Source organism: Accipiter gentilis, chromosome 22, assembly GCF_929443795.1.
Source record: "Accipiter gentilis chromosome 22, bAccGen1.1, whole genome shotgun sequence".
NCBI classification, from domain to species: Eukaryota; Metazoa; Chordata; class Aves; order Accipitriformes; family Accipitridae; genus Astur; species Astur gentilis.
Genome location: NC_064901.1, coordinates 9,229,616 through 9,250,540, shown reverse-complemented (window position 1 = coordinate 9,250,540; position 20,925 = coordinate 9,229,616).

Sequence of the window (20,925 nt, the reverse complement as noted above, 5' to 3'; positions counted from 1 at the left end):
AATTATTTTAATTTATATTGGGTTTTATGTTGTCAACCAGTGTGTTGCAGCTTCTTATGATATTACACATGAGAAGCACATGACCTTAAAAACAGCAAAGAGCTTACGGAGGATATGCTGTGTTTCATAAGTATATTCAAACTTCAGAATGCATAATACTTTAACTGTCATATGATAACAATCTCACAGACTGAAGCCCCCCAAAAGCTGAAAATTGCTTCAAGCATTTTATTCACATTCCTAGTGCACAAAAATATTTCTTCTGACCAAGGAAATAGGCATAGAAAATAAGGACTCTTCAAATCTGCAGATTTGCTCTGTGTGCATTCTGTTTTATGAAGATACGGAAAAATGTTGGCACCAAAACCATCTGTGGGATACTCTGCTTGTCAGTAGTCACTAGCTGATTGTCAAATTGTTGATTAATCTTTTCTGAACTCAGTGGTTCAGGTGATTTTTAAACAGTTTAATCATGCATTCATCCAGCCCATGCTTCCTCAGCTTGAGGGAATAAAAATGGGATACTGCGTGAAAAAAACCCTTATAAATGGACTTTTCAAGGTACATTATATTGACTGTTTTCCACTTTTCATCAAAATCAGTGCTTTCAACATTGAGGGAAATCCGGTTGGTCAAGTTTGATCTAACTTTGGTAAATTCATTTCTTTCTGATTCTTTCTTGTCTGTAGCCTGTTTGGAAATGGTGGAGTACATATTCTACAACTTTTCCTGAGACTGAACCCCTGGATCTCTGGATCTTCCTTTTTGCATTTAAGGAGGATGGGTATAATGTTCGTTTTTTTAATGTTAGTTTTAGCTTCCTAATGTTAGCCAGGCAGTTAGGCTGGGTAGCCCTACTAGGATTTATATTAGGAAATTCTCATCAACACAGCACAGAATCTTCCTGGTTTGCTTACACTATACTGTGTTGACTTGGTAGATGTCTGGATGATTGAAATCTCCCACACAGGTGAGGCTTTCCACAAACAAACAGCAGAAGTCCTCTGGTTGCCAGCCTTCATCCTCTGCATCCTGTTGAGAAGGTGGTTGGTAACAAACAATCCCCACAACAATGCCAGTGTTCTTTCCTCTCTTAGCAATGATCCAGACAGTTTTAACAGCCATATCTCTGGCTTTATACTGGAGCTCTGTGTAGTCAAAAAGGTACTTACACAGAACATAAATACCTCTTAAATAGTGAAACCAGACTTTTTCATTCCCTTCATTTCATCCTCAAGTAACATTACCTACAGAATTGTCTACAGGAATCAGCACTATGAATTGGGTTACTGTAACATTATATGCCTTCCCATTATATTCTAAGGCCAGTATTTTGGGTTTTTTGGTTATGTGAGAGATGTTTGAAAGATTAGATATATGTATACATAAATGCCTAGAACAATGGCAAAAAAACAATTGACTTTTGATCCCTTTCATTTGTTTAGGAGGCTCCAGGCAGGACTGAACAGATAGTAGGTTAAACATTTTAAGATGGAAATGTATTGGATGGAATTAGTTGACTGTGATGTCAGTTCACTAAGAAATTTTTGACAAACTAGATTATTTTTTTTCCTGAGGGTAAAGTGAAAGTCACTGGTTCAGAGGAAGAGCTAATGGAATTTTTAGGCATTTCCATATCACCACATTTACAGAGAGATGGCACCTTCAAGTTTACTTATTAAAATCTTTTTTTTTCTTTTAGGACTGAGGTAACTGCAGACAACTGTTCTCTGAAATGGAATGATTTTCTGAGTTATCTGGCAAAGCAACATCAAGAAATGTTTCCTAGACATATTGTCTGATATTATTATAAGTAATTATTTATCCATGTAAACTTACACAATTTGTTTATCAAGCATTTAAGTAGAAGTAGTATTAGTGTAGTCAACAACTACAAACAAATGGATAAACACCTTCATGCACTCTACTTGCAAGGAACCATAGACTCACAGAATAATTTAGGCTGGGAGGGACCTCAGGTCTTCTGGTCCACCCCCCAACTCAGAGCAGGTCAGAAGTGGCTCACGTTGTTCAGGGCATTGTCCAGCTGATTTTTTAATGTCTCTAGCAACAGGATACTTGTTCCAACCTCTGACTTCTTTCATCCTCTTTTTTTTTTTCCTGATATTTGATTAGAAGAAGTTTACTGAGGAAGTTTACTTCCATAAATCCAGAACTTTATTAGTATAGCTTTATGTTCTTCTGAACTGAAAAAGGTGAAACGTTTGCCTGGAGTAGTACCATTGCAATCTGGATGACCAAGTCATTTTTATACTGCTACATATGGCCTCCTAGATTCACAGATGTCAGAATCATGGGGGGGGGGGGGGGACGGGGACGACATGCATGAAGTTTTCTCACAGTTTGAGAGACTAATACACATGTGCAGATGATGTGAGTCTTCTCTGCTTATGGTCCAATTGAGCTCAACAAATATGTTCAAGTAATATAGCATAGCTAACCCTACACATATTGCTTAGGGACAATGGGAAGGCATTTCATTTTATTCTATCACCAGCTGTAGACAAAGCCTTGTCATTTCTGTCTGTCACACATTTTCTTTGCCATTTTTGAAATCACACTTTAGTTTCATCTCCATCTGGGGCAGGAGCAGGAGTGTTGTAATATCACAAGAAAAACTGCTTTTTCTGGTATTTTTAGCTTGATTGGATGATGGGAGCTCTGAAAATGACACCACATAGGCTGGTCTTTTGATGGTTATAGAGAAAGTTTGCAGATGCAATAGACTGACCAACTGCACAGCAAAAAGAAGCTTAGGATGTCAAGTACTACATTAGCACAGCTCATATGGGAAATGACATTTTTCTAACAGAGATAGATATGCCCTGCATGCTGCAGCCAAATAAGGATTCTTCAGATCTGTTCTTTGGCTTTTTGAATATGTATTCATCAATTTTATACATGTCATTAGCACATTTTGTGGAAAACAGGAGAAATGGTAAATCAAATTATTCCCCTACATACAAATGTAAATTAAGAGTTTGGCTTTGTGTATGAAACTCAGTAGTTAAACAGCTTATACAAAATTAATGGCAGTTAATTGTTCAACGTTAATTATGCTGAATTAGATTATGCTTAGAACAGGCTAACAGTAGAAGTAAGAAATTATTTTACTTTTATTAAGTATTAAGCAGCAACCCTATAATTATTATTGACCATTTGAGCTTTTGATAATTTGCCAAATTTACCTGTCCCTTCATCAGCATAGAAATGGAGGCAGTAAAGCAGTTTCTCCTATTCTTTAACATGGGCACTGATATTTGTCAGGAAAGTCAAGAACTGAATGACAGTGATCTCAAGATATAGTTGCTGATTGTAGTAGAAATGAACAAACATTCAGTTATGCAGAGATTTGCTAGGTTCCTGCAATGAATCTGCTGGACTTCTTAGTCCCTATCTAAGCTCTGCTGAGAGTGTCTTGAATTGGTTTCTTTTGTTGGACCTCTCTCTTGCTCTACCAGAGAACAGTAACTGCACATTGAAGAATAAGTTAGCATCTCTTGTAACATGTAAGATAAGATTTGATTATTTTATTTTATTTAAAATTATGAATTTAATGAAAATTAAAAGTACTGTCTCAGAAAAGTAGTAATTGGACAGTGGAATAACAATACAGAGAACTGAAAACCAATAAAATTATGTTCTGCAATATTTTCAAATACTTATGAAAAAATCTTCTTTTAACTCATTTATACAAAATATTCAAATTAAAATATAATGACACAATGCTGTCTTTACCAAATCCATGTGTTGTTTAGGAGTCTAACAGAAGCATACCTCAATCTTTGTATGAGTTCTAACAGATCCAACAATTTTGACCAGACCGCATGACAAAGCTCTAAACACAAAGCTTTCTATATTATTCCTAACCAAAGAAAACAGTAATTAAATAAGCAATATTTGCAAAGTATTGGTGATATTCAAAAGTCATATGGACATGGTCCTGGGCAGCCTGCTGTAGCTGACTCTGCTTTATCAGGTGCGTTGGACAAGATGACCTCCAAAGGTTCCTTCCAACCTACACCATTCTGTGATTCTCTGATGTTTTCCAGGATAAAATATCTGACTAACTGCTTCCTATTTTCCTTCATTCTAGGATTTAGAGCTACTGTGTAGTCCCTGGTTTGTGTCTGAAATGACAGTGTTATAAAACCATTTCAACTTTCCCTATTGTGGATGGACATATTTTTTGTAAGTTGTTGTCAAACCAGATTGCCAAATATTTTTTTTCTTTTCCTTTTTACCATATCCTGTCTCTTTCAACACATCCCTAGAGATTCCTAGGGATCCAGACTTTCATTCTCTGCAGACAAGTTTTTGCTAAACCACATCTCGAATTTCATTGGTGTACTTCTGAACCTGGCAGTGCTAAACACAACTGCATCAAAACATTCACATGAGCAGACTAATACTAATTAATAAGACAAGTCAAACCCAGAGATGTGTGAACTTCTGCATCATCTAGAAACCTGATTCGAACTGCATGTCAAAGCTCCAATTCATTCCATCTCTTTTTAAACAAAGTATGCAATCTAAGTTAGGTCCCTCGTTACATTCATCATCAGTTAAGAGAGAAAGGAGGCAGATCAGGAAGAGTTACTTTTGAAGGAATGTTTTATTCAATTGACTGTCCAGGAAGTCTAGGATGATTAGGCCACTAATTTAAGCACCTTGGTGATGTGGAATGAAACTGGATATATGTGCTAACTGTCCAAAGTGATGGAGGGTACGCACCTGCAACATCAAGAACCTGAGCAGAGCTCATCCCTTAAAAAACACAAGCAAACATAAGCCAGCTATCACTCAGCTCTTGAATAACAAGGCAGCAATTACAACACTGTTCCAACTAGTGAAAGCCTCAGTCTGAGGGACTGCAACCTCACATCTTTCATCTCATTAGATTATAGAGTAATTTAGGGGTTAGGGCAAACCTCATTCCTTCTGAAGAAGCTCACTCATGTCCAGTTGTGTCCTCTCATGTCCACTTGTCTCCACAGAGGAAATCTGAGTTCTATTGATGTGATTTGTAAATATTTCTTTCAGTGATAGTCTCTTGTTAAATGCATAAAAAGCTGTTCTTGGAAGGAACACAAATCAGTGTCCTCACCCAAATGAGGTGATTTGGAACATGATATCAACAAACAACTTTGCCCTGCTGACATTTTACAGAATTTAGATGTATGGTCATATTTAGAAATAATACAGGAACCCAAAGAGGTAACTCTGGGACATTTTAGAAACCAAGGCAACTTGGTTTTGCTCTCTGTCTCTCTCTTTTTACCCACTACTGTCTCTGTTTACCCTAGTATTTCTCTTCCAGATAGCTGCCACTAGAAGGGCTTCAGAACATTTCTCCCAATATGATGGTTCCCTTCTTTTACTAGAGCTCTAGGACCATAGCTAGCATACAGTGACATATGTGGAAGCCTGATATTGACATCTAGGCATCCATTCAATGCCAACTATGAGAGCAGAATAATATTAAATATGGCTATTTTCCAACACTAAATTTAAGCAATAAATAACTTCTCTGTAAAACTTTCTACCTTCAGATCACAAAGAGGTCTATAAAACGAGTTTTGTCAATAGTCATATTTTACAAATGTAAAAACTGATAAACAGAAAACCAAAGAGGCTTGCTTGAGGTGATGCCCAAATGTACTGTCTTTTCTGGAAAGGAAGAAAACAGATTTCTAAGAATTGTGCTCCTTTGAAGAAGATTTTGCTTATGTCAGAGTCAGATCCTTTAGCTCCTGAATATAAAGACACTTAAAACAGAAATGTGAAAGTAAGACAGAAGAAAAACAGTGATAAAGGAATTCTAATGAATTCTATCAAAGTGATATGGAAGGAGTGCAAGTGTTTCAGTTTCACAGTTTAGTCTCATTCTGCAGCTTTAGAATCAAAGGGAAGACTTTTTTATCAAAGAAAAGAAAATTATCTTGAACAGAAAAACATTAAATGCAATGTTTACTTTATTAGGAAAAAAAATTACAGCTATAAAGTGGAGTTATATTCAAGTATTGTCACTGTTCCTTTTAAGATAAATACCATCCTAGCTTTTATTGCAAGAGATAGGACGGGAAGTTTTACCAACCCAACAATTAAATTTTAAATAACATTTCCTGAGATGGTGAATAGGATGTGCCCCTCTGGGCAGTCTAAATCTATTGATGAGATCAATGACTCATGGAGCAGAAGTGCTTTGGCGCTATTTCATATTGGACAGGAATGCAATTATTCCCTTTTTTCTTGTGTAGTCATCAAGATACTGTTGGCATAGGAGAAACTGAAAACTGTTGTTGCACAGCATTAAGTACTTACAAATAATTTTATTGTTATACTTTTAATTTTTTTAATTAAATGATTTATAAACTCATTTGGGAATGACTTATGTCTCTTGATAACTAAATTGTGAGATACAGAAAACCAAATAATCACTGAATTTTAATAAACTTAGCCTCGACTACTGCTTAGCTTTATTTTCTCATGCCATGTTAAATCTTTTCTTCAGAGTTAATATAATTTGAGTAGTACATGAAAAAACAGTGCCTTAAATTCACTTTTCTCAAAGACTGAGTTTGAAATATCCTGCCTACCATTCAGGACATTTTTACCTATCACTGTAGTATATGACAACTTTCTATATGGAATTGATGTCACTAGTGAAGTATTTTCTGAACTCATAGGAGTAGTTGGCATGTTTCCTTTTTCAAGAAGATAAAGACTTTTCAAGATAAAGACTTGCCTAGGAGAGGAAGAAAAAATTCAAGAATGTAAAAAAGAAGACATTTTTTACAACTGTGTATGGTGACCCAGATTTAAATATTATCTATCAGACAATATCCCAAGATATCTGATAGGTCTAACAAATGTCTCCTCTAGGTGGTGGAAAAGTGGAAAAAACATGCCATTTATTTTTCAAAAGTTTTCTCCCTATTTGCTAAGCATTATTTGTCTTGCTTAGTTTCAGAACCTGAAATACAAAATTAAACTTCTTGTAATGTTATCTAACAGTAGATGCAGTTCTAGTTAGTAGAAAAACTGTTTCACACCAATGGTAAATTGCATGGTTTAAAGTCATTGCCTATCAAAGATGAACTTTGATGATGTGTACTTGTACTTTGTTAAGAAGAGAAAGCTTACACAAAAGTGATGAAAATAAATGTTTAAGTTAAAAAAAAAAAAAAATTTCAAAATTGCCACTGTTTTCTAAGGCAGTGAAAGATTTGCCATAATTCTAAATAATTCTATTTGCCATAAACTCAAGCTGATGGCAGCATCTTTAAATAGATGTCTCCTTTGTAAGCAGTATCAGTCCTGACAAAGTCTAGAGGGTTCAAATATTGGCAGCTTTCCACTAAACAATGAAACAAAGACATAATTTTGTCCTTAAATTAATATAAGAAGGTTGTTAGCATACAACAATATAGAAGCACATAAATTATAATAATAATATGCTGAAGAACAGTTTATAGCTACTCTATAATTAGCTTTTTGTCTTTATTTGTTTTGGATGATATCTTTAAGATTTTTATATATAAAACCTCTTTCAAGATAGACTGCAGTATGTAAAAAAACTTTACCATTTTATAAAAGCTTAATTTAATATTAAAACAAGTATTTCAAAGTCACTGCATCAATAAGCAATAATGTGGTTATCCAAAATAATTATCAGAATAACTACTTATCACCTTGCAAACCACACAGTGAAAACTATAGGAGGGTACAGAGTGCGACCCCTAAGATTCAACAAACATGGTTACTTATAATTCATGGAACTAATAGAGTTATCTAAACTCCATTCTCAAAAGCAAATGAACAATGACAGATAGTATTATTTACTCTCATCTTGAGTACTTTTAAAAGCTCGTAACTCTCCTTTTTTGCTAATTTCATTCTCAGAAAAGTATTCTTAGAAACATATCCCAGGAAGGAATTCCCCATAATTTTCAAACAGCAAGAAGCCTTTATCTGCAAAATGATTGGGTTCAAAAAATTGGAACAAAAACACAATTTCTCAGAATTTATCAGTGTTTTAGAAACTATGGTGAACTACTTCATGGGTTTATGACACTTTTAGTCAACGGAACTGTGTTTAGATTTGATGAATAATGCCAGATAGCTGCCGTGTTTATGCAAGATGTAAGGTCCTCTTTTTATGCACTCAAATTTAAAGAAGTGATCAGCTTTGCCAGGCAGGGAAGAGAGGTAAATGTCAGGCATTATTATTTCCAGATCTTGTCATTACATCTCATTCTGTTTTGAAAAAAAAAAAGTAAAAATCACAAATCTGATCTGTAACATGGTAGAGATTGTGCTGGTTTTGGCTGGGACAGAGTTAATTTTCTTCATAGTAGCAGTATGGGGCTGTGTTTGGGATTTGTGCTGGAACCAGTGTTGATAATTCAGGGATGTTTTTGTTGTTGTTGAGCAGTGCTTACCCGTAGCCAAGGCCTTTTCTGCTCCTCACCCCAGTCCACCAGCGAGCAGGCTGGGGGTGCACAAGGAGTTGGGGGGGGACACAGCCGGGACAGCTGACCCCGGCTGACCCAAGGGGTATTCCAGACCAAGTGACGTCATGCTCAAGCAAGGAGGAAGAAGAAGGGAGCGGGGGGACGTTCGGAGTGATGGCGTTTGTCTTCCCAAGTGACCGTTACGCGTGACGGAGCCCTGCTTTCCTGGAGATGGCTGAACACCTGCCTGCCCACGGGAAGTGGTGAATGGATTCCGTGTTTGGCTTTGCTTGCGTGTGCGGCTGTTGCTTTACCTATTGAACTGTCTTTAGCTCAACCCACGAGCTTTCTCACTTTTACCATTCCGATTCTCTCCCCCATCCCATTGGACAGGAGTGAACGAGCGGCTGTGTGGTGCTTAGTTGCCAGCTTTAGTTAAACCACAACAGGTAATAATTTTCATGAAGTTTAACATAGCTTTAATCAGCCTGGAACTGCAAAGAGATTCTCTTCCTTTCTTATTCTTAGGCTATATGAGAGTCATGCAGCTGCTAACCCTTTGCAGTCTCCAGTGCTGTTATCTTGTCACAGCCTCTAAAAAGTGAATGAGCAAAAACTGAGAGCTAAAACATACAAAAGTTTAAAGAACAGGCCAGTGAAATTTTTCTCAATAACATAAAATAAAGGCTAGTCAGGATCTGGTTTCTGGAGAAAGAAAAGAAGTATATTTTGAAAATCTTTTAAATCAGAATGCGACTTAATTTTTTACTCTGAGGGGTCCAGATAGCCAAAACAGATTGCCAGCTTCATAATAAAATAGCATATGAGAAGACATACTATGATTAAAAGTATAATCAAGAGTGAATGACATATACATGCTATAAACTGCTTTGTGGTAGACGGACAGCAGTTCAACTGCAAACTTATTAAAAACCACTAGAAAATTCTAGAGTGTCTCTCATATCAAATTTTAGATTACTTCACTACAGGTTTTTTTATGTGCTTTTATGTTTTATGTTTTATCTTTCATGCTCGGTTGGTAAACATACAGCACTATATTCTTTTAGCAGTGTACTATTAGCTGGCATCATGAGCATGGACAGTAGAACATGAATTGTTTGCCTTCTTCCCAAGACAACTGAGGTCAAACAGTGCATGATGAATAATGTGCACTATTATTTAAATTTTCTGCAGGAATTTATGATCTAGTACATTGGTAGAATTGCACAGAAAACCCAAAACCATTAGCTATTACTAATTAAGCCCTAAATAATCAGACTCCAATGGTCTGAACCATTGAATTCTAGCTATTGATTTAGTTGTTGCTCTTATGTCAATAGTCATCTCTGTGCACTATGGATAGCTTTCTTCAACCTTTAGGTTCATTTTAAACCCAGCTTTGTTAGAAAGCATGTTTGTTACAAAAATATATCACCTTTAGCTGTTGAAAATTAAAGAAACTTTTCAGAAATATTTATGATTTTATTAAGAACTGCAGCTCCTGGTTGCTCATAAATTAGTTGGTTTATATTTTCTGATGCTTATATGTGCTATGTACAATACAATTCTCACACTTCCTAAGCTGATAAATGGCTCACAGTGTGGTTAATTAACTTTTCAGGTCAGACTAGTCGTGGGTTTTGAGTTGGTAAACTACGAAGAATTCAGAGCAGAATCGAAATAAACTTAGAGAAATAACAAAATGCTATGGGCCTGATAAACTACTTCAGAAATAAGGTTAGGACAGAAGTGAAAAATTGTATGAGGCAAATGAATTAGTATACAGTTCTGAGAAAGAGTAAGATGCTAGAATGGTCCAGTTTGGTTAACTTCATAAGGAAGTTTGGGTTAGAGATTAAATTAGAGATTATAAACATGTGGATTAGATTCTTCTGCTAGAACTATTGCACAGGGCTTTCTAAAACTACAGATTTAAGTAATTCAGAGACTTGTTGACTTCTAGACTGAATGTTTTGACATTATATCCACTTTTCAATGAGTTGTCAAGCTAATCCTATCTCGTTACATCCTTGCTAAATCCCACCAAAGAACTCTAACGTATTTTTAATCTCATTTTCCTGGGGTATAGCAGTAAACTACCAGGGTAGAATGAATGGGGAGCAGTAATGACAGGAGGGAAAATACTGACTGAGCAGGGGAGGCCAATATATGTTTTGCCCAAGAGATATGAGACAGCCATTAGCAGTCTCTAACATTCAGAAATCAAACAGCTGCTTGCAACCACTCAAAATCTTTTCTTCATTCTCCAGGAAATCAATCACCAATGCAGAAAGTTTTCTTGAACTATGCAGGAAGGTGTCTACATCCTGCAGTCTATAAACCAACCATAAAGTCAAAGATTGATTATTTAGTGTATTCAAGCAGAAACTATAAAAACTTCACTTGGCAAGAGAACTCAGCTGTGATTATGGAGGCCTTGGCAGCTTTGAGCAGAGGTCTTTTTCTGTTATTCTGCTTCTAGAAGGACTTTTGTAGTGACAGGCCAGATGGTCACAGGCATTGAGAATCTGTGTATAACCACTGTGTCCCAAAAGCATTTAGGGGGTTTTTTGGTGTATTGAGACAAGATGTAACTTCCAAGTGACACTTCTCTGTAATTATTTCGTCAGGCACTCCCATACTAGCTGAAAATAAACCATATTTGCAAACTAGCTAAGGGTCATTAAGAATTGCCTGGCATTTCTCTCTCTCAACTTTTTGGAGCCTTCGTTCTTTTATTTCTGCTGATAAAGACTGTCAGCTCCTTAGTGGTGTCCATTGCAGGGTGAATTCACAGAGGTGAGTGGTAAGGCAAGAGAAACTTCTTACTGTTCCTCCTGCTTGAAGAAAAACTTTAATTTCCAGGTCAGTAGTATACCCTTTCTGTGCACTGGATAGGTGCCCATGTTAGATGCCCACACAATCTGTCATGTTAGGCTTTGTAAGGGAGGGAAAGAGTACAGTAAAGAAGACCACCAAGCCTTGTTGTTTCTTTAGCTACTGTATCAGGCACCTACCGTATGACATAGGCCCATAGCATCTTAAAAGACCAAGCAGTCATAGACAACAGAAGCATATTCTCATCCACTACATATATTTATTTAGAAACTATTCTAATATTCCATTTTACAGGTGTGAGCGAGTTAGCAATCTATCTCAGCATATGAAAGACTTACTGTGATTGTTGCTGACTTCGGCATCCAGGAGGCAGAAAGTAGCTGCTGCATCCTACTAACTTAATCCAGTGTTTGTGGAAGGGCAATATGGCAATATTTGGTAACACAGATATCACCTACAACCTTTCTGTGATGCAAGTGTCTGAGGCAGGTGAATGTACATTGAGGAGATGCTGTAGAGACTTCTGAGATGAGTCACATAGACAGTAGCTGTATCTAATGAGCATGCATTCTTCATTCTGCTCCTAGAAATTATGTTAGCCACTCTTAATACTTTTCACAACACAAGTTGGTAGCCAAACTATTCAGCCTATTATCTCTCTTCTTGAAAACTGGAAAGCAAGCACTGATTTTGTTTGAGAATGGATAGGTTTCAGATTAAAATCAAACCATATTACATCCCTCTTTTTAATGTTGAGAGGAATTAGTCATTAACGGTAAATTAAATGTAGTTCGGTGTTTCTTAACACACAAGCAACTCTTTGTATTTTGCACAGTAACATAGTCCAGCTTTACACTTTCCTCAAATAACTGGTCAGTAGTAATATAATCAGATTTAATTTGTATGTTGAATTTTATATTATTATTGCTGTTGCTGTTGTTGTTGTTGTTATCTGAGAGACCAAATCACTAGTCCAGGAAACACTGGAAGACCATTAGCCTCCTAGGGCACACCCTGTCACACAAAATTTTTCCCAGCTGTTTCAGAAAAAAAGTTGCAGGAGAACAATTGTGGGAAAACCTGCCACACAAAGGCAGCTTATTCTTATTTCATCTGTTTAATTGACTTTTGCCCTGAAGCAAGCACATTTACATCACATCTATAAATCTTTGTCTTTGATGTAAGAATAAATGTTTCAAGTAATCATTAATGTAGCTACCCCCTTCTTGAAATTCTATTCTGTCCTCACTGATAGCCCCTACAGGAAATAAGAACTCAATTACCAATGCAATTGCTATCAATCAGGCTTCTACAGAATAAGCTGCAGTTCAGACTCCAACAATTTCACAACATGTTATTGCTCTTCTATAACAGTAGGGCTAAGTAGGTTTTATGGGTCCTGTTGGGGTTTGGCAATTAACCATTGGGATGACTTTAGGGGAATTACAACCTCCAAACTAATCCATCTCTACCTGGTATAGTATTAAGAATTATTAATTTTTCATAAGTTCTTGAGCTACAAGTGAAAAGAAGCCAGCGCTGAGGCACACGTGCATCTGTAACTTTTCTTTTTGGAGTATTAGCAGCAGTGCACATTCTCCATTGATGTGGTGAATACATTAAGTGTTAGCAGGGAGGAATGGCACTGAGAAAGGTGCAAAGTAGGGCTGGACATAGAGGCAGCTTGGTAATGGCTGCCTATTGCTAGGATCAGAGTGTCTTCCCAGGTTTTGTGTCCCAAGTTTTACTTAATACTCTGGTGTCCGAGGGAAGCCAGCTGGGAGTCCACCATGCAGGACTCTGATGAGAAGCCTTGGACTTTGACTCAGTCTGATCTTAGTTTTTTCATTCAGTTTTCACAGAATCACAGAATAGGTTTAGGGACTTCTGGAGATCAACGCTTAGTCCAATCCTCCTGCTCAGAGGAAGGTCAACTAGTGCAGGTTGCTCAGGATCACATCCAGTTAGGTTTCAAATACCTCCAGGGATGTAGACTCACCAATTGCTCTCAGCAACCTGCTGCAGAGTTTGACCACCTTCATAGAAAAAAAGTTTTTCCTATGTCTAAATGGAATTTTTTGTATTTCAATTTGTGCCCACTGTCTCTTGTCCTTTTCCTGGGTGCCACTAAGAAGGGTTTGGCTCTGTCTTCTTTATTGCCTTCCATTGCATATTTACACACACCGATAACCCCTTTCCTCCCAAGCCTCCTCTTCTCCAGCCTAAACAGCACAGCTCTCAGCCTCTCCCAGTTTGGCAGATGCTCCAAGACCTTAATCACCTTAGTGGCCCTTTGCTGGACTTGCGCCAGTATGTCAATGTCTGTCCTGGGGACCTGTCCCGGCTTCAGCTGGGATAGTCAATTCTCTTCCTAGTAGCTGTTACAGTGTTGTGTTTTGGATTTAGTATGAGAACAATGTTGACAACACACTGATGGTTTTAGTTATTGCTAAGTAGTGCTTATCCTAAATTAAGGATTTTTCAGTTTCCCGTGTTCTGTCAGCAAGCAGGTGTACAAGAAGTTGGGAGGGAGCATAGCCAGGACAGCTGACCTGAACTAGCCAAAGGGATATTCCATACCACATAACATCATGCTCAGTATATAAACTGGGGGGATTTGGCCAGGAGGGGCAGATCACTGCTCAGGGAATGGCTGGGCATTGGTCAGAGGACGGTGAGCAATTGCATTGTGCATCACTTGTCTTTCATGGGTTATATTTCACTCTTTTTATTATGTTCCTTTTCATTACTATTATTATTATATTGTATTTTTATTTCAATTATTAAACTGTTCTTATCTAAACCCAGGAGTTTTACTTGGTTTTGATTCTCCTCCCCCTCACACCGAGGTGGGAGGAGGGGTCAGTGAGCTGCTGCATGGTGCTAATCGCTGGCTGGCATTAAACCATGACAAGGAGCCCAGCACTGAACACAGCACTTGAGGTGTGGCCTCACCAGTGCTGAGCAGAGGGGAATGATCACTTCCCTGCACCTGCTGGTGATGTTCTTCCTAATTTGTCCCAGGACTCCACTGGACTTCTTTGTCCACCAGGAAACTCAGCTCCTTTTCTGCAAAGCTACTTTCCAGACTGTGGGCACACAATGTGTATTGGTGCATGGGGTTCTTCCTCCCCAGATGCAGACTTTGCATTGCCCTACTTGAACTTCGTGAGGTTCCTGTTGGCTCATTCACTGGCCTGTCAAGGTCTCTCTGAACAGCAGCACCCCCATCTGGTGTTTCAGCTAGTCCTCTCTGTTTTGCATCATCTGCAAACCTGCTGAAGGTGTGCTCTGTCCCATCATCCATGTCATTAATGAAGATGGTACATAGTATTGGCCCCAGGAACAAACCCTGAGGTAAGCCACTAGTGACTGGCTTTCAGCTGGACTTTGTGCTGCAGTTATTTGGTCTGGGCAGTCAAGTCATTTTTCAGCCCACTTCACTGCTCATTTATCTAAGCCATTCTTCATTAGCTTGTCAATGAGGATGTTACAGGAGACAGTGTTGAAAACCCTGCTAAAGTCAAGATAAACATCCACTGCTCTTCCCTCATCCACTGAGAAGTTCTATCATCACAGGATATCAGGTGGGTCAGGAATGATTTTTTCTTTGTAAGTCAATGCTGCCTACTCCCAATCACTTTCTTGACATTCATATATTTGTAAATGGCTTCCAGAAGGATTTGCTCCATCACCTTCCCAGGCACCAAGGTCAGGCTGACCGGCCTGTAGTTCCCTGGTTCCTTCTTCTTACTCTTCTTGAAGATAGGAGTAAATTTTGCTTTCTCACAGTCCTCAGGAACCTCTACTGACTGCTAGAACCTTTCAATGATAATCAAGAATCACCTCACAATGACATCAGGCAGCTCCCTCTGCACTCATCGGTGCAGACCATCATGTCCCATAGACTAGTTTATGTTCAGTTTGTTTAAATGCTCCCTAAATCTGATCCTCATCTACATAGGGTAAGTCTTCCTTGCTCGAGACTTTCCCACTGATCTCAGATATCTGGGATTCCTGAAAGCAACTCTTACCAGTAAAGACATGTATGAAGAAGACATTTTCTACATCCCTTCTCACCAGATCAGCTGCCCCATTCAGCAGGGGACCACTTTTTCCTTAGTCTTCCTTTTCCTGCTGAATGACCTGTGGAAACCCTTCTTGTTGCCCTTCGCATCATTTTCCAGTCTCAGTTCCAGGTGAGCTTTTGCTTTCCTAACCCCATCTCTGCACACTTGGAAAGTGTTTCCATATTCCTGACTCTGTTTCCACCTATTGTATACTTTTTTTATATGTCCTCGTTTTGTCAGAAGCTCCCTGTTCATCCAAGTAGGTATCCTGACATCTTTCTTGACTTTCTGCATGTGGGGATGGACCATTCTTGAGTTTGGAGGAGGTGATCCTTGAAAAATCAACCTGTTATCTTAGACCTCTCCTCTCTGCAAGACTGTCTACTGTGGCATTCAAAGCAGGTCTCTGAATAGGCCAAAGTCTGCTCTCCCGAAATCCAAGATTGTGATCCTGCTATTTGCCTTGTTCCCTTCTCTCAGGATCCTGAACTCTAGCAGCTCATGGTGTACTGCATCTGGCTTGAATGGAGTTTGTTTTCTTCACAGAAGCCCTTATTGGTGCTATGTTTTGGATTTGTGACCAAAACTGTTGATAACACATCAACATTTTAGCTGTTGCTGAAGAGTGTTTGTACAGCTTCAAGGCTTTCCGTTTCTTGCTCTGTGCCCAACAAAGAGTAGGTGGGGGTGGGCAAGAGTCCGGGAGGGGACATAGCTGGAACAGCTGACCCAAATTGACCAAAGAGATGTTCCACACCATAATATGTCATGCTTAGCAATAAAAACTGGGGGAGCAGTTTTCCGGGATTGCCATTGCTCAGGGATTGGCTGGGCATTGATTAGCTGGAGGTGAGTGATTGCTTTTGCATAACCCCACTGCCCCCCCCTTTTTTTTGCCTTTAGTTATTAAACTGTCTTTTTCTCAACCCACAGGTTTTCTCAATTCTACCCTTACGAGTCGCTTCCCCATTCCACTGGGTGGAAGTGAGCAAGCAGCTGTATGGTGCTTAGCTGCCTACTGTGGTTAACCCACAACACATGTTCGCTGCAGTCAAGGCTGTTCCCGATCTAAATATCCCCAACCGGTTCCTTCTTGCTTGCAAATACCAAGTCCACCAGAGTACTGTCTCTTTGATCAACTATATCAGGACATATTCATCAGTGTTCTCTAGAAACCTCCCAGAATGCTTGTGCCCCGTTATGCTGTCCCTCTAGCACATGTCAGGGTGGTTGAAGTCCCCTATGAGGACCAGGGCCTATGATCATGAGGCTTCCTTCCTGAAGGAAGGAAGGCCTCATCTGCCTCCTCCATAGTGCTGTCCTGTGGGCACTTCCTTATTTGTGTGCACACACTTGAGGTGGGCCCCTTCGGCCCTTTTTCACTGGTTTTGCAAACTCTCACATCCACATTTGCCTGCACGTTTTCTTACCAACCCTGTCCACAAGTTCCTCTCTTGACTGTAAGTCATCATCCCCTTCCGCCATCATTCCTAGTTTAAAGTTCTCTTCACAAGTTTGGCAAAGATATTTTGTCTCAGCCAAAGGCATTAGCTAAAGGTTTTGTGGATATGGTTTCAGTTTTATGAATTTTGAGAGGTATGACATTTACCATAGCATGAATATAAATATAATTATCACTGGTAGAAGGCAATACAAAACACTCTTTCTTCTTGCCTGATGTTCAGAGTATTTTACATTTGTTATTTCTGGAAATTTGAGACGAAGCAGTGCTAAGAAAAATGTCCTCTTTTTTGATGAATGTATCATATATTCTCATTAATACCTCTAACATGTTTCCAATTACATCATGAAAAACTATGACTGCAGGTCCTCCTTGTTTATTTGGAAAATTGTCTGGAACTTATGTAACTTGCAAATGTTTGTCATGTAATGAGATAAATCTTTGAAGTATATTACTCTAAGATTAGAAATATGCATGCATGAAATGCATAGCTACTAGAAGTAGAGTGACCCACTGTACTGGAAAGTTATTCCCAGAAATAACATATAAACTAGTTGATGCTTGCAGGAACACTTTTATAGTTATAGACATTAGTTTTTCCTTTCTGATGATAATATTTCTGTAGATACCCAAAGGAAGCTTTTCCTCTTAATGTAAGTGAAAGGACAAGACAGAAAATGTTCCTTTTTATTTTTTTAGTTGCTTTTTAGGCACGAGATTCCATGATTGGCTGAAATTATATCAAAATCTTAGCCAGATTGCAGGAGACATCTCTACCAAAGTTAATATTTCCCTCAGAGTATAATATCAGAGAGCCTCAGGCAATGCTGTGTAATCCCCTGAAGCTTCTTGTTACCAGGCTGTATATTATGCAGGCTTACATTTTCATAGTTCAGTTAACAAGTCAAAGAGACGTTGGTACCTTGCATCTAGTTTTGCACTCCGTTAGAATAGCTTTAAGTGTTTCATTTTAGACTTTAAGCTCTCTGTATCCAATACTATTTGCAAGTATTTGGCCCCTAGGTTTCTCCTTGAATCTGTCCTCCGCTGTCTTTTTCTGCTCTTGTTCCCAGTGACATTTTCTACACCATAGCTCCCAGCTATCCCTCAACCACAAAGGTAGTTGAAGCAGCTTCCAAAAATACCAGCTCCCAGGAGCAGGCCTTCTGTGCTTAGAGTATAAAACGGGTCTCCACTCTGTGTAATAAATGAATTCATGATTCTCAATTCCCAGCTGACATTAATAGCAGCAAGGAGCAAGAAGCAAGTTAATGTTAATTTCTGCAGGTAATGCGTGAAAGCAGATAGGGAAAGCTTGAAAGGTCAACATCTGCTGTCATGCAGGAAAGTTGCAAAATTTGATTGGCCAGTAAATGTCAACATCATGTTTTAAAATCTACATGCTATCCTTTCAATTTAATCTTAGCTTGCAGCCCAGCTAGAGATCATGCAGCATGTTTCAAAAACCCTTGAGTTTGAAAACTGAGTTGTATGATTGCCTTCCCATGGCAATAAGGCACTTGTAAATTACAAACTTGTCATTTAATCAGCATAGTAGGTAGTACAGCTCCTGTGACTTTTTACATCAATTTTCAGGGAATGCTGAAGAATCCATAATGATTATATACCGTAAAGAACTGCAGTTCCAACTGTTGCCATGGTATTATGTACTCCTCTTTTTTAAAAGCAGTGACTAGAATCTAAAACAGACAATGAATCTAATTGATTGTCCCCTGCATCTTACAGAGATGTTTTATTTTTGTCTCTGCTTTGTTATCTGTTTTGTTTCACAATATATCAGATGCAGAACTGCATTGTTTAGCACATCGATGGCATTAATTTAGAGGAGTGCAGATGCACTTTCTAAAGCAGAAATATGATGACCAGCTCTAAGCAAATGACAATGAAAATTATATCTTTGTCTAGATGGCAAATAGCAGTAGCTGTTGGAAAACATATCCTCAGCTTATGTTTACATAAAATTTCCTGTAAAGCACAAAGCAATATTGAACAGAGGGAGAGTGCCTGCGTCCACATCCAGATGGCATAGATGACTATGTATAGCTTTAGCAGTAAAATGTGACTGCAAACTTGTGGTTCTAAATGCACCTTAAATTATTGTGCTAGATGTCATACTGTACTAATTGTAAAGCTGCACAATAAGAGGCGGGAAGTTTCATGTTGTCTGAAGAAATGCCATGCCTTGATATACCCAGCCTTTCTGGGCTTTGCTCTATATCACCTAGCCCTGACGTGTCTTTTCATTTCTATGGCTTGCCTCAAATGTACCAAGATATAACTTGCTTGATCCATCTGATGCAGTGGGAAGAGGGAGAGCTAGCGGAAAGCTACATTCCCTTCGTAGTGAGTCAGAGATGAATTGCTGTGTGAGCCATGAGGGGGAGGCAGTAGAAAAGAGAGAGGATCGGCGAATCTCATGTGCACTCATGTGAGAGTTTGGTGGTGCCATTTCCATGGTGGTCATGTCTCTATGGAGGAATCTATATGTTTTCAAATTTCCCAGCAAGTTCAAATAAGCTGGGGAATGGAGCGTACTGAAGTAAGAGAGTCACAAACCAGCTCCCAGAAATTTCTGAAATCTCCTTGTGATTTCCTCAAAATAGCCTCCAAAATTGGCTATTGAAGTACCTGGTGTGACACTGCAAAACTCCTTTTACTTTTTGTATCAGTTTTATGAGAGTCTGCCAGTAGATAGCTGTGCAAGAATCACTCTAGATAAGCCAAAACAGGTGTTACTCCTTTGTGTATTGACAGCATAAAGCATGTGATTAAGGAAGGGAACTATGTCCTGGATTTCTGTATATATTCACAGTGACCTTCAGCCTGTGTATGTGGCAAAAAGCAGAGATGCAGGCAAGAATGCAACCATGGAGCTGGTATTATCAGTGCAAAGGCCTGTATAGAAAAAAAGTGAACACATTCTCAAGGCGGGAGATAAAAATCTCACAGGTTTAAAGTGATTTTTAAAAGGAAAACAGTTCAGTAATTTTATTTTTCTTACCAAAAGCATATGGAAATTCAGTAAGAAAAACAGAGGAATAACACCTGGAAGTTCCAGAAAGGAGGAGTATCACTTAACTGGTTCTACCTTTTTATTTACTCCTTCATTGCCCACTGCTACTCCATGTGGGATATGATGGTCTGTAAAAAGGTATGAAAAGTCAAACAAGTTATCAAGGCCTTTAGAATTCTAGGTCTTTAGAATTCTAGTACTAATAGAGAAGATTCCCAAAGTTCCCTAGTCCTTTTTAAACAAATGCTTAAAGAATGATGACTATTCCAATATTAGACAAGATTATCTATTGTGAAAGTAAACCATGAAGGCAAAGTGGGAATTACATATACATTTTTATGGGCACATTCTTGGGATAAAAAATAGCCTTCCACACACTCCTGGTACCTCTTTCTGAGGTCATCTTGCCTTTCTGAGGCAAAATGTTCCCCACCAGTTATAGCTCTTTGCATATCTTGTTGTCAATATGACATCATGCCTGAAAGAATCATTCTGCTCCCATAAGATCATTCGCCGCAGAGAGCGCCCACCTATGGTAATGCCAGTAACGTTCTTGAAAGGATTACAACAGTTACACTGCTCCTGTCACTGAACACACTACTTATAGGTAAACAGAATTTCCCACTGTCTTTTAGACAGTTAATTTCCCTTTATTCCTTTATTTTAATGGCATTGTATTTCATGTGCCTCTAGTGAAACGCTCCGAAAAGAGCAGGACTGAGGCTTTGGCACAAGCTTCTCTTTTATACTGCCACTTATTTTGCCTCTCATTGATCTAGTCATACGTGCCAAGTCAGTCGTGCATGGTTACTCTAATAGCTCCTCTCATCACTTGTCCTCCTCATCTCAACCACAATCACTGAAGCAAAGAACCTTAATTTACCTTTTAAATATAATTAGATGAGTAATTCGTATACGGATCTGCTCATTATTGATTTTCTTTAAAACTCCCTCTCCCCCAAAGTTATGTGTAGTAGAAATGGTACATCTGCTCACACATACATTTAGATTGTTAATGATTCTTTTGAACATCTGTTATACTGC